This window comes from Podarcis gaigeae (genome assembly GCF_964106915.1).
Source record: "Podarcis gaigeae genome assembly, chromosome: W".
NCBI lineage: Eukaryota > Metazoa > Chordata > Lepidosauria > Squamata > Lacertidae > Podarcis > Podarcis gaigeae.
The window spans coordinates 9,319,369-9,333,182 of record NC_139695.1 but is presented as its reverse complement, the minus strand read 5'-3'; positions in this window follow the sequence as shown (position 1 = coordinate 9,333,182).

The following is a 13,814-nucleotide window of genomic DNA, read 5'->3' as shown; positions in this document are numbered from 1 at the left end:
AAAGCAGCTGCTTACATGCAGAAGCTCTCCGGTTCAATCTGTTGTATCTCCAGCTAGAATGTCCTCTGTCTGAAACCCTGGAGAGCTTTTGCCATCCATTGTGGACAAGACTGAGCTAGATAGAGCCATAGTGGGACTCAGTATAAGGCAGCCTTCTATTGTCCCAGCAAGAAGCCTTTGCCACGCACAGAGGACTCCTTTCAGACATGAAATAAATAAAGCTGCCCTGGAAAGGGATGCTGAAAATTAGAAAGCCCTGGGACAACAAAACACTCGGACACAGTGCCTTTAAAGCACGGACCTGGGCCTAGGAAGCATGGGGCACCAGGAACCTGTGGCTGAGCCTTGAGAGACTGCAGTCCAAGGTGCTGAAGGGATTGAATACAAAGATGCAACTGTTAGCATGTCAAGGGGCATGATGGTGCTTTGAACGCATAAAGCAGATGCGGCAGAATGAACTGAACTGAGCTGGACGAGGCAGGACTACATGGGATGTAGAACGCTATACAGGAAATGGCTCGGGGTGGCCCACTGGGAGAGGCACATGATGCAAAAAGCGGTAGTTTCTGTTACGATAATGAAGCAATGCAGCTGCAAAGTCCTAGCTTGAAGTGTAAACATGATGGGAATGTTGGGACTGCTGTGGGAACAGAGGGGCAGTCATTTCACAGTGCGCAGCACCAGAATTACCTCACAGTGTAATATGAGCTGTACAGGATGTACAGTAAGTTCTAGTCACAACACTGCTGGAATTTGGAGAGAGCAGTCACGTTTTCTGTAACGCTGCAAAGACAGAAATAAAGGCATGTAAATACGTTTCTGTCTATCTCTTTCCCCTGCCTGGGGGGGAGGCAGGAAAGAGGGGTGTGTTCTTCTCACGTTTGAGAAGAATCGCCAATTGAGACCTTGCCTGCGTCTGCTGGGGAATGCAGCCAGGGAGGTCTAAAGGGAATCAAGCCGGGTGCCTGGACTGCTGCCAGCTTTTCATGAGAAGGGCTTGAATTTCCAACAAATGGTAGCATCGAGCAAATGGAACCGATACATGTAAAGCAGCTAAAGAGGTTGATGGATCGTATTTCATCCTCTGCTTGAAGATAAAGGAGTTTGTGGTAGCGTGCGGATGGAGCTACATCAAACGGCTGAACACCGGAGCAGATGTTTTTGCTGATAAGCAAGGAGCAACAGAACCCCCAAGGTATGCTGATTTTGGGCTAAAAAGAGTGAACGCAGATTGATACTTCTCTGGTTCACGAACGCTGTTTTCTTGGATAAAGAGAAACAGCACAGGGAGAGTGCCAAATTCCTCGCATTCTTGGGGTGATAACGGTTTGCTGCTCAAAGCCTGGAATGTCCAGTTGCTAAGCAACAAGACGAGTATGCTTTCCAGCTACCTCTGAGCCAGTTAGCTTGAAAAGTGGAAAATTACTAGCCAACACGGAAGTGAGGCTGGGACTGTGAGAGGCAAAGAAAAACAACGTTTGTTTTGACTGCTATATCACTTGCTCTTGGAGGGACTTTCCAGAGCAGCCAGCGTTTAGCTGCCAGGGGAAAAAAAAGTAAACAGCCAGCTATTGGATTTTAGAAAGCTCGAGAGTGAGAGCTCAGACTTGGATTCAAAATGGATACCAAGAAAGGGGGAGGCTTACCTTACCCACCTCCACTGACTAATGACAATTATGCCTCATGGTCTGTAAAGACGAAAGCCCTGCTTCAGAATCAGAGGATTTTTGGGGTGATTGAAAACCACACCCCTCCTGCACCAACACCAGGTTGGAATTCACAGAATGTGAAAGCCAGGACGGCTATAATTCTGTGTGTCTCGGATGATCAACTTGTGCATATTCAGGATTTGGAATACGCGCAAGAGATTTGGCAAACGCTGCGTAGAATACATCAAAGAGATGCTGGTTCTTCAGCGTTGCTGCATTTTGAAAAACTGACCAATCTTAGGCTAGCGCCTGATGGAGATGTGCAAGCGCATCTGACAGAGATGAAATTCTTATGCCAGCAGATGGTGCAACGAAATTTTCCTCTACAGGAAGAGATATTCTGTTTCATGATTATTAACAGCCTTAATCGGACTTATAAAACGGTTGCAAGTCACCTGGGTTCTCTACCAGCCAGAGATCTAACGGCGGAGAGGATTTGTGCCGTGATTCTGAATGAAAGGGACAGACTTGCTGCAATAGATGTCAAAGACAGGGGGAGAGAAGCTCGGAGTTCTGACACCCCCACTGCTAGTGCAAGTGAAGAACAGGCTGTTGCTTTGAATGTTGTCCGTTGTTTCAATTGTGGACAGACTGGGCATCTTCAGCGGAACTGTAAGAGGCCACATCAACAGAAAGGAGCTAAGGGGAGCTCTGCAAAGCCTGAGGCGTCAGGCAAAAGTCGTACCAAGTCCCAGGTGAAACCTGCAAAGGCTTTGTTTTTTTGTGTTTTTTTAAGATTTTTATTAAGGTTTCAACAGATTTATAATAACAAACAAGACAAAATAACACAACAACAAACAATAAACGATAAAAAACACAAAAACCAAACAAAAATATATAAATTCAACTCTTAATTTCATATAACTTACTTTCCTGACTTCCTCACATCTCCCTTTTCTGTATTCAAATTTCCAATTTAGTTTCAGCAAATTCTTCCTCTATTTTAACTAATTTTAATATTTCTTAATTTCTTTTAAATTAACCATTCCCACTGCTGTCCACTTATCTTGTAATCCCCCATCATTTGATTAATTTAACTGTGTTTCTTTACTTGTTACTCATAAAACATCTTTGAACATTCCTTTCAGCTTTGTCACTAATGCCACATTGTCTCACTATCCTGCATCACTTTAACATTCAAATAATTTACAATGTTTTTGCAGATAATCTTTAAATTTCTTCCATTCTTCTTCTGTTTGTTCTTCTCCCATGTCTCGGATTCTGCCAGTCATTTCTGCCAATTCCATGTAGTCTATCAATTGCATCTGCCATTCTTCCAAGGTGGGCAAATCTTGTGTCTTCCAATACTTTGCGATAAGTATTCTTGCTGCTGTTGTTGCATACATAAAAAAGGTTCTATCCTTCTTTAGCACCTTCTGGCCAACAATGCCCAAGAGGAAGGCCTCTGGTTTCTTAAGGAAGGTATACTTAAATACCTTTTTCAGTTCATTATAGATCATTTCCCAGAAAGCCTTTACCTTTGGGCACGTTCACCAGAGGTGAAAGAATGTTCCCTCAGTTTCCTTACATTTCCAACACTTATTGTCAGGCAAATGATATATCTTTGCAAGCTTGACTGGTGTCATGTACCACCTGTAAATCATTTTCATAATATTTTCTTTCAAGGCATTACATGCCGTAAATTTCATACCAGTGGTCCATAACTGTTCCCAGTCAGCAAACATAATGTTATAACCAATGTCTTGTGCCCACTTAATCATAGCTGATTTGACCGTTTCATCCTGAGTATTCCATTTTAACAGCAAGTTGTACATTGTGGACAGTACCTTAGTTTTAGGTTCTAACAATTCCGTTTCTAATTTCGATTTTTCCACCTGGAAACCTATTTTCTTGTCCATATTAAAGACCTCTCTGATTTGGTAATAGTGTAGCCAGTCTCGCACTTTATCTTTTAATTTCTCAAAACTCTGCAATCTCCATGTATCTCCATCATGTTCTAATATCTCCCAATATTTCGGCCATTTGGCCTCCATATTGAGTCTTTTCAGAGCCTTAGCTTCCATAGGTGACAACCACCTTGGGGTCTTGTTTTCTAATAAATCTTTATATCTTGTCCAGACATTAAAAACTGCTTTCCTGACAATATGGTTCTTAAATGCTTTATGAGCTCTAACCTTGTCATACCACAAATATGCATGCCACCCAAACGCATTGTTGAACCCTTCCAAATCCAAAATGTCAGTGTTTTCAAGAAGTAGCCAGTCCTTTATCCAACAGAAAGCTGCTGATTCATAATATAACTTCATGTCTGGCAGGGCAAACCCCCCTCTTTCTTTAGCATCAGTCAGTATTTTAAATTTTATTCTGGGCTTTTTGCCCTGCCAGACAAATTTAGAAATATCTCTCTGCCACCTCTTGAAACAGTCCATTCTGTCCACAATCTGCAAGGTCTGAAACAAAAACAACATTTTTGGCAATACATTCATCTTTATAGCAGCAATTTGGCCCAACAAGGAGAGCTTCAAATTTGACCATATTTCTAGATCTTTTTTTTACCTCTGACCAACATTTTTCATAATTGTCTTTAAATAAGTTCAGGTTTTTGGCTGTCATATTTATCCCTAGGTATTTCACTTTCTTCACCACATTTAAATCTGTCTCTTTCTGAAGCTTTTCTATTTCCATTAAAGTCATATTTTTCTCCAATACTTTGGTTTTTTGCTTATTTAATTTAAATCCTGCCACCTGACCAAACTCCTGAATCAATTCTAAAACTCTTTTCGTACTAGATTCTGGCTCCTGCAACGTCAAAACCAGGTCACCTGCAAAGGCTTTAAGTTTAAGCTTTAAGTCCGACCTGAACACCTTTAACCAACTGGTCCCTCCTAATCATATTCAAGAGCACCTCCAGGACCGAAATAAATAGCAATGGAGAGATAGGGCACCCCTGTCGTGTTCCTTTTTCAATTTTAATCTCTTCTGACACCACATTATTAACTATCAATTTTGCTTTTTGTTCCGAATAGATTGCTTCTATACTATTTTCAAACCCTCGTCCCACACCCATTCCCTTAAGGTTTTTTTTCATAAAACTCCAAGAAATGTTGTCAAAGGCCTTCTCCGCATCAATAAAGATTAACACTGCTTTTGTATTTGTGTTCGTCTGCAATAACTCCAGTATATCGATAATGTTCCTTGTGGGGTTTTTTGTGGGTATTTTTGAAATAATTTTTTTATTAAAGTTTCCACAAATTTATAACATTCCAACACAACACAATAACCAACAAATGAAACAAGAAAAAAAGAAAAAAGACATTATAAAAAATACAAACATAAAACACATATAAATTCAAATTTTTCTTTCTTATAGCTTACTTTCCCGACTTCCTCATACCTCCCCTTTCTGTATTCTAATTTCTGATTAATTTGTCAGCAAATCCTTCCCTTACTTTTAACTTAATTTTAGTATTATTTATTTTCTTTAAATTATCCCTTGCCGCTATTAACCCCTTATTTTAAAATCCAGAGTCATTCTAACATTCATTAATTTTACAGTGTTTCTTTAGATATTCTTTAAATTTTTTCCAATCCTCTTCCGCCGTATCTCTTCCCTGGTCTCGGATTCTGCTCGTCATCTCTGCCAATCCCATATAGTCTATCACCTTCATCTGCCATTCTTCCACGGTGGGTAGATCTTGCGTCTTCCAGTACTTTGCGATGAGTATTCTTGCTGCTGTTGTGGCATACATAAAAAATGTTCTATCCTTCTTTGGCACCAATTGGCCAACTATGCCCAGGAGAAAGGCCTCTGGTTTCTTAGGGAAAGTGTACTTAAGTACCTTTTTCAATTCATTATATATCATTTCCCAGAAAGCCTTAATCCTTGGGCACATCCACCAAAGGTGAAATAATGTTCCTTCAACTTCTTTACATTTCCAACATTTATTATCGGGCAAATGGTAAATTTTTGCAAGCTTGACTGGGGTCATGTACCACCTATAAATCATTTTCTTTTTTTTTATAATATTTTTTATTAGTTTTATATAATACAGAAAAAAGAATAAAGAACGTACTGTAAAAGTAAAAAAAGAAAGGTTACAAATTTTTCTTACTCCTTTTTCCAAATCTGTTGGACTTCCCCACGTCCTCCCAACCCTGCATTCTCTGTGATACATAACGTCTGCAATTTGTTAACTTGTTTCAATACTTATTATATCTTCCTTTTTATCATGTTACCCAATTTCAAATGTAATATAACCCAAATCATGTACATTTTCATTTTAACACAATAAAGTTGTTTCATTATTCTATCTCTGACTCCTTGTACCTTAATTTCCATTTCTTTAATTTAACATTACTGAAGCTAGAATTTCCTAGAGGGTCCACCTATAAATCATTTTCATAATGTTCTCTCTTAGGGCATTACATGCCGTAAATTTCATGCCGGTGGTCCACAACCTTTCCCAGTCAGCAAACAAAATATTATGACCAATGTCCTGTGCCCACTTAATCATTGCAGATTTTACCATTTCATCTTTTGTGTTCCATTCCAACAGCAAGCTATACATTCTTGCCAAATTCTTAGTACTGGGTTCTAACAGTTCAGTCTCCAATTTTGATTTTTCCACCTGGAAGCCAATTTTCCTGTCCATTTTGAAAACTTCCATTATTTGCTAGTAATGAAGCCAATCTCTCACTTTCGCTTTTAATTACTCAAAACTTTGCAATTTCAACCTGTCCCCCTCTTGTTCCAATATTTCTCCATATCTCGGCCATTTGGCCTCCATATTAAGTTTTTTATGGGCCTTTGCCTCCATTGGCGACAACCACCTTGGAGTTTTACTTTCCAGCAAATCTTTGTATCTAATCCAGACATTGTGTAGTGCTTTCCTGACAATATGATTTTTAAAACCTTTATGAGCTTTCACCTTGTCGTACCATAAATATGCATGCCATCCAAAGATATTGTTAAATCCTTCTAAGTCCAAAATGTCAGTGTTCTCAAGAAGTAGCCAGTCTTTCAACCAGCAGAAAGCTGCTGATTCATAGTAAAGTTTAAGGTCTGGCAGGGCAAATCCGCCCCTTTCTTTTGTATCAGTTAATATCTTAAATTTTATTCTCGGCTTCTTGCCCTGCCAGACAAATTTAGAAATATATTTCTGCCACTTCTTGAAACAATCCATCTTGTCCAATATTTGCAATGTTTGAAACAAAAACAACATTCTAGGCAACACATTCATCTTTATCACTGCAATTCGACCCAACAATGAAAGCTTCATATTAGACCAAATTTCTAAATCTTTTTTGACTTCAATCCAAGATTTCTCATAATTATCTTTAAATAAATTCACATTTTTTTGATGTCATATTTATCCCCAAATATTTCACTTTCTTAACCACAGTTAACCCTGTCTTATTCTGAAACCTTTCCTTTTCAAATGATGTTAAATTTTTCTCCAATACTTTCGTTTTAGATTTATTCAATTTAAAACCTGCTAGCTGACCAAACTCTTGAATTAATTCTAAAACTCTTTTTGTACTAGATTCAAGCTCTTGTAATGTAAGTACTAGGTCATCTGCAAATGCTCTCAGTTTATACTGTTTCGCTCCGACCTGCACTCCTTTGACCAACTGGTCCTTCCTGATCACTGGTCCTGACCTCCAGGACCGAAATAAAAAGTAATGGAGAGATTGGGCACCCCTGACGTGTCCCTTTTTCTATCTTAAATTCTTCTGTAACAACGTTATTCACAATAAAATTTGCTTTTTGTTCAGAATATATCGCACCTATACCATTTTCAAATCCTTGGCCTACCCCCATCCCCCGGAGATTCTTCATCATAAAGCTCCAAGAAATATTGTCGAAGGCTTTCTCGGCGTCCACAAATATCAATACTGCTTTAGTATTGATATTAACTTCCAACATTTCCAAGATATCTACTATATTCCTTACATTATCTGATAGATGTCTTCTCGGAAGAAAGCCTGCCTGATCTCTGTGAATCTCCTCCATCAAAACTATTTTCAACCTTTTTGCTAAAATGTCTGCAAAAATTTTGTAATCCACATTTAGTAAGGAAATAGGGCGGTAGTTTCTAAGTTGAGTCTTTTCCGTCTCTGTCTTCTGTATAAGTGTGATGTATGCCTCTTTCCACGTGTCGGGTGCCTTTTTTCCCTCCATAATTTCATTACAGACTTCCTTCAAGTGTTGCATTAGCCACTCCTTCAAAACCTTATAGTATCTGGAAGTAAGTCCATCCGGTTCTGGAGATTTGCCCAATGTCATGTTTTGAATGGCACCTTCTATTTCTTGCTCTGTTATTCTCTGGTTCAGAATTCTTTTACTTTCCTGGGAAATCTTTCTCAGTCCATTTTTTTTTTCCAGAAATGACTCTATATCTGTATCTTTCTGAGGCCCTTGTGTGTACAATTGTCTGAAATATCTCTGGAAGCAATCCCTAATTTCTGATGGTTTATAAATGTTCTTTCCTTCCATTTCTAAATGTGTAACCGTGTTCAATTTTTGTCTCTTCTTTATTTGCCAAGCCAGCAGTTTTCCGCATTTATCTGCCGATTCAAAGGTCCTTTGTCTCATTTGCTTAATTTTCCATTCTATTTCTTGATTCATCAGCTCCATATATTGTGTCTGATATAATTTGATTTCTTTCAGAATGTCCTGTGATTTTGGTTTTGATCTTAATTTCCTTTCTCCATCTTTTACTTTCTCCAAAAAATTTTCTTTCTTTTCATTCTGGCTTCTCTTTTTAATTGCATTTTGTTGTATCAAGAATCCTCTCATGACTGCTTTGCTTGCGTCCCAGATTATTCTTTTTTCCACACTGGTCCTCATGTTGATTTCAAAATAGTCTTTTAAAGTTTTCTGGGCCTTTTTACAGAATTCTTCATCCCTAAATAAGGTGTCATTCATCCTCCATCTGAAGGTGCCAGTTGTTGTTAAGCTCATCCCCATCTTTACCGCATTATGGTCGGAACAAGTTTTTGGGCAGATTTCCACTTTTTTTATCCTAGGTGCCATTCCTCTAGTAATCCAAATTTGGTCAATTCTAGTCCATGTCATTCTGGCTTCAGAAAAGAAGGTTCCCTCTCTTTCAAGTGGGTGTTTTATCCTCCAAATATCAACCAAGTCCATATTGTCAGTCATTTCAAAAAAGGTTTTTGGTAGTCTTCCATCTTTTGTAACTATCTGTCTTTGAGCTTTATCCATATTTGTTGATACTACTCCATTCATGTCTCCCATCATGATTAAATTTATATCCATGTAATCCATCAAAGTCTCATGTAACTTCTTAAAAAATTCTGCTTTCCCCTCATTTGGTGCATAAATTCCCACGATGAAAAATTTCTCTCCTTGAACTTGAATTTCAATTGCCAAATATCTTCCTTGGTCATCTTTAAAAATTAATTTCGGTTGCCATTTTCCCTTTGCATAAATCACCACTCCTCTTTTTTTTACTCTATCTGATGAGATAAATTCTTGACCCAATCTTTTATTAATAAGTAATTTCCTATGTGATCTCGTCACATGTGTCTCTTGTAGACAGATCAAGTCCAATTGCTCTTTTTTTAATATGTGAAAAACACTTTTTCTCTTTCGGGGAATGTTCAAGCCGTTACAATTCCAACTCAATAGTTGCAGAGCCATGATGGGATTATTTGTCTTCTCCTCCTACTGCTCCAAGTAGATCTTCTTCTTCCGCCGGTGGTGTCCTTTTGTATTGTAGCTTGTCTTTGTCCAAAATTCCTCCTCCTGGGTGATCTTGTCCTGATTCCGCCCCTTTATAGAGATCCTCTTCATGTTGCTCTAGGAACTTGTCTTTCTCCTCCACGGTCTTTATTTTCCGTTTTCCCCCTTGTATTTGAAAGATAGGCCTTGAGGGTATTCCCACCTGAAAGGTACACTGTTCTTCTTCAGTAGTACCACTAGATCTTTGTATTGACTTCTTGCATCCAAAATGTGTTTCGGGATATCTTAAAAAATTTCCACGAAGGAATCTTCGATTCGCAAAGTTCTTTGGTAGTGCAGATTCAAAATTTTATCTCTCTCTTCTCTTGACCTTAATGTTACTAAACAGTCTCTTACCTTATTCTTTCTTTGTCTTGCACCCAATCTAAATGCACTCTCTATCTTAAATTCTTCCTGCTCCAATTCCTGTTTCCAAAAATCCGAAAACTCTTTTGTTAGAAAGTCCACCAGGTTGTCTCCTTCACTCTCAGGTATTGCCCGGATCCTAAGATTCCTCTCCTTCCTCTCCATTTCAATCATAGACAATGCCAAATCATGTTCTCCCAGTTTCCTAATAACCGGTGGGAATTTTTCGTCAGTAGCAATTGCAATTTCTTTCGCCTCCTCGGCAATCTTTCGAGTACTGGATGTTTCCTCTAATAGTTTCCCAATGGATTCTGTGTTAGTGTTCACTTTATTTCCTAGATCAATTATACTTTTAGTATTTAAATCAATTTTCCCTGAGATCTCTGCAATTGTCTTATTTGTTTCAGCAACTTGTTTATTTGTTTCTGCCCCTTGCTTTTTTAGCTGGTCCAAAGATTCATTGTTCCTTGTGTTATCAGACAAATGTCTACCTGGGAGAAAGCCTGACTGATCTTTGTGTATTACTTCATTTAACACTCTTTTCAGTCTGTTGGCTAAAATATCTGCAAAAATTTTGTAATCCACATTTAGCAGGGATATGGGACGGTAGTTTTTAAGTTGTGTCTTTTCAGCTTCGGATTTTGGTATAAGTGTGATGAAAGCTTCTTTCCATGACTCCGGTGCCTTCTTCCCCTCCATAATCTCGTTGCACACCTCCTTTAGTGGTTAGATTAAATAGTCTTTCAAAGTCTTATAGTACTTGGAGGTTAACCCGTCCGGCCCTGGAGACTTGCCCAATTGCATGTTCTGGATGGCACCTTCAATCTCCTGTTCCGTTATCTCATAGTTCAATATTGTCTTATTTTCTTGAGATAGTTTTTGTAATCCATTAGTTCTTAAAAATTGGTCTATATCAGTCTCTTTCTGCGGCCCCTGTGTATAAAGTTGTTTGAAGTATCTCTGGAAGCACTTTCTAATCTCCACAGGATTCTGTATATTTCTCCCTTCTATCTCAAGGTTGGTTACCGTATTCAACTTCTGTCTTTTTTTCAACTGCCATGCCAGCAGTTTTCCACATTTATTTGCCGATTCAAAAGTTTTTTGCCTCATTTGCTTAATTTTCCATTCAACTTCTTTGTTTACTAATTTCATATATTGTACTTGATATAATTTAATTTCTCTCAAGATCTCCTGTGACTTTGGTTTCGATCTTAACTTTTTCTCTCCTTCTTTTATCTTTTCCAAGATTTTGTCTTTTTTCTCATTTTGAGCTCTGCTCTTTATTGCATTCTGCTGTATCAGAAACCCCCTCATAACTGCTTTACTTGCGTCCCAGATTATTCTTTTTTCCACTGTAGTTTTCAGATTTACTTCAAAATAGTCCTTCAAATTTTGGGGGGCCTTCTTAACAATCTCTTGATCTTTTAATAAGGTGTCATTCATCCTCCATCTGAAGGAACCAGTCGTAGTTAGTCTCATTTCCATCTTTACTGCATTGTGGTCGGAGCAGGTTTTTGGGCAGATTTCCACTTTTCTAGTCTTCGGTGCCAGTCCTCTAGTTATCCATATTTGGTCAATTCTTGTCCATGTCATTTTAGCTTCAGAAAAGAAAGTCCCTTCCCTTCCTAGGGGTTTTTTTGTTCTCCAGATGTCAATCAAGTCCATATTGTCAGTTAGTTCAAAAAAGGTCTTTGGTAGTCTGCCCTCTTTTGTTATATTTTGGCTTTGCGCTTTATCCATATTCGTAGATACCACCCCATTCATGTCTCCCATCATAATGATGTTATTGTAGTCAATGTACTTCAGCATTGTCTCATGCAACTTCTTGTAAAATGCCGACTTCCCCTCGTTCGGTGCATAAATTCCCAAGATCAAAAATTTTTCTCCTTGTACTTGGATTTCAATTGCCAAAGTTCTTCCATGTTCATCTTTAAAAAGAAATTTTGGTGACAGGCTTTCTCTTGCATAGATGACAACTCCTCTCTTCTTCACTCTGTCAGATGAGATAAATTCTTGGCCCAGTCTCTTATTAATTAAAACTTTCCTGTGAAGCCTAGTCACGTGTGTTTCCTGTAAACAAATTAGATCTAATTGTTCCTTTTTTAATAAATGAAATATCATTTTCCTTTTCTTTGGGGAGTTACAGCCATGAATGTTCCAACTTAGTAGTTGCAGAGACATGTTGAAGTGTTTTTATTCTCCCTTTGGCGGTGGTATCACTTTCTCAGGGTCAACAGATCCCGAAGGTGTGGGTACAGAACTTAGTGGTCCAGGTCCTAAGGCTCCTAGTTCACCTTCAATCCCTTTCTGAAGGTCTTCTCCGTAGTCACTCAAAAAATTTTCCTTGTCTTCAGCTGTTTTGATTTTAACTTTCTTCCCCCTAAAAGTAAAAGATAGTCCCTGGGGGAACTCCCATCTAAAGATGATACTGTTACCTCTCAGTAGTGTCACCAAATCTCTGTAATCAGATCTAAGTTCCAATAAGTGTTTCGGGATGTCCTTGTAGATTTCCACGTTGATATCCTGAATTTCTAAGGTCTTTTGAAAGTGTGCACTCAGTATCTTGTCTCTTTCTTCTTTCGTTCTGAGGGAGATCAGGCAGTCTCTAGACTTAACCTTCCTCCCTCCTCTTCCAAGTCTGAATGCAGTTACAATTTTAAAGTCCTTATCTTCTTCCAAAGACTAAAATTCTGCAAATTCTTTTGTCAAATATTCATTTAAATCTCCCTTTTCAAGCTCTGGGACTGACCTCAATCTCAGATTATTTTCTTTACTTTTTAATTCCACCATGGACAGGTATGCCTGATGGTCACCAATCTGTTTACGCATAGGTTTTATTTCCTGTTCCACGGCCTCCACTTTCTGTTGGGCCTCCTCCGCGATTTTGCGATTTTCAGTGGTGGTTTCCAAGAGTTTCCCAATTGCCTGTGCATTTAAGCTGACTTGTTGAGTCAGATTATTTACACTAGCTGTATTTTGGTCTAATTTAGTTGAGTGTTCATTCACTTGCTTACACAGATCGTCTAATTTTCCAAGGATTTTATCCAATACTGATGTGTCTCCACCTGTGGCCATTCCTTCAGGCCTTGCTTGCTCTAAATCTTTCTGTTGTGCCACGGAGACAATAGGAACCGATGATCTGCGCAGCTGTGAAGTTATAGTAGTTTGTTGTGTTTTGGCTTTGCCTGATCTTGTTTTCCCACTCATCCCACCACTGTCTATGCGCCAAGGTCAGTCTCACGATTAACAATTCCCATGGGAATCCACAAGCCCCTGAATGGAAAATTCCCCCAGCAATTGCCAAATTTCAATGTTCCACTAGGGGGACACTAACTAATTCTTGAGAGAAAGAAAGTTACTGTTCATTCAATTTACCAAGTTGTTCAAGTCTCTCAAATGTTAATATCAATATCAAACAGCCAAAAATTCCTAGAAACCTTCTTAGTCTTTTAGTCTTTTGCAGAGCCAGTCCTTAAGTACTTACAATGTCTCAAAAAGTGCGATTTCCCAATGTAGCAGATCAATGTAACAGTCCGCTGTAGCAGTTCTAGCCGATTGACAGTTCTAGCAATTTTGTAGCTCTAGTAGTCTGGCAGCCCAGTTGCTGAAGTCTCCCAAAGAATTTGTAAATCCACAAGGAAAAAGAGATATATCCACAAATAAAAGGTTAAATCCACAGGTAGCAGAAGTAAACTAGGTTCAATCGATGCTCAGATGAGTGCCCTTTAAAAACGTAAATTCCCGGGCATTAGAAAGTTAACCTGCAAAGGCTTTGATGGCACTAAAAGCCACACCAGAAGTGGAAAACACTTTTATTTTGGACACTGGAGCGACGCAACACATGACATCTCACCGAGAACTGTTTTCAACGTTTAAGAAGCAAAGCTTCATTGTGAAACGGGCCAATGGCCAGGAGCTGGAAGCGACCGGATTTGGAACTGTGTATCTTGAAAGTCTGAACTTGACTATTAACAATGTGTATTTGGTTCCTGATTTAAAGTTCAATCTGCTGAGTGTTTCGCAGATCACAAAGA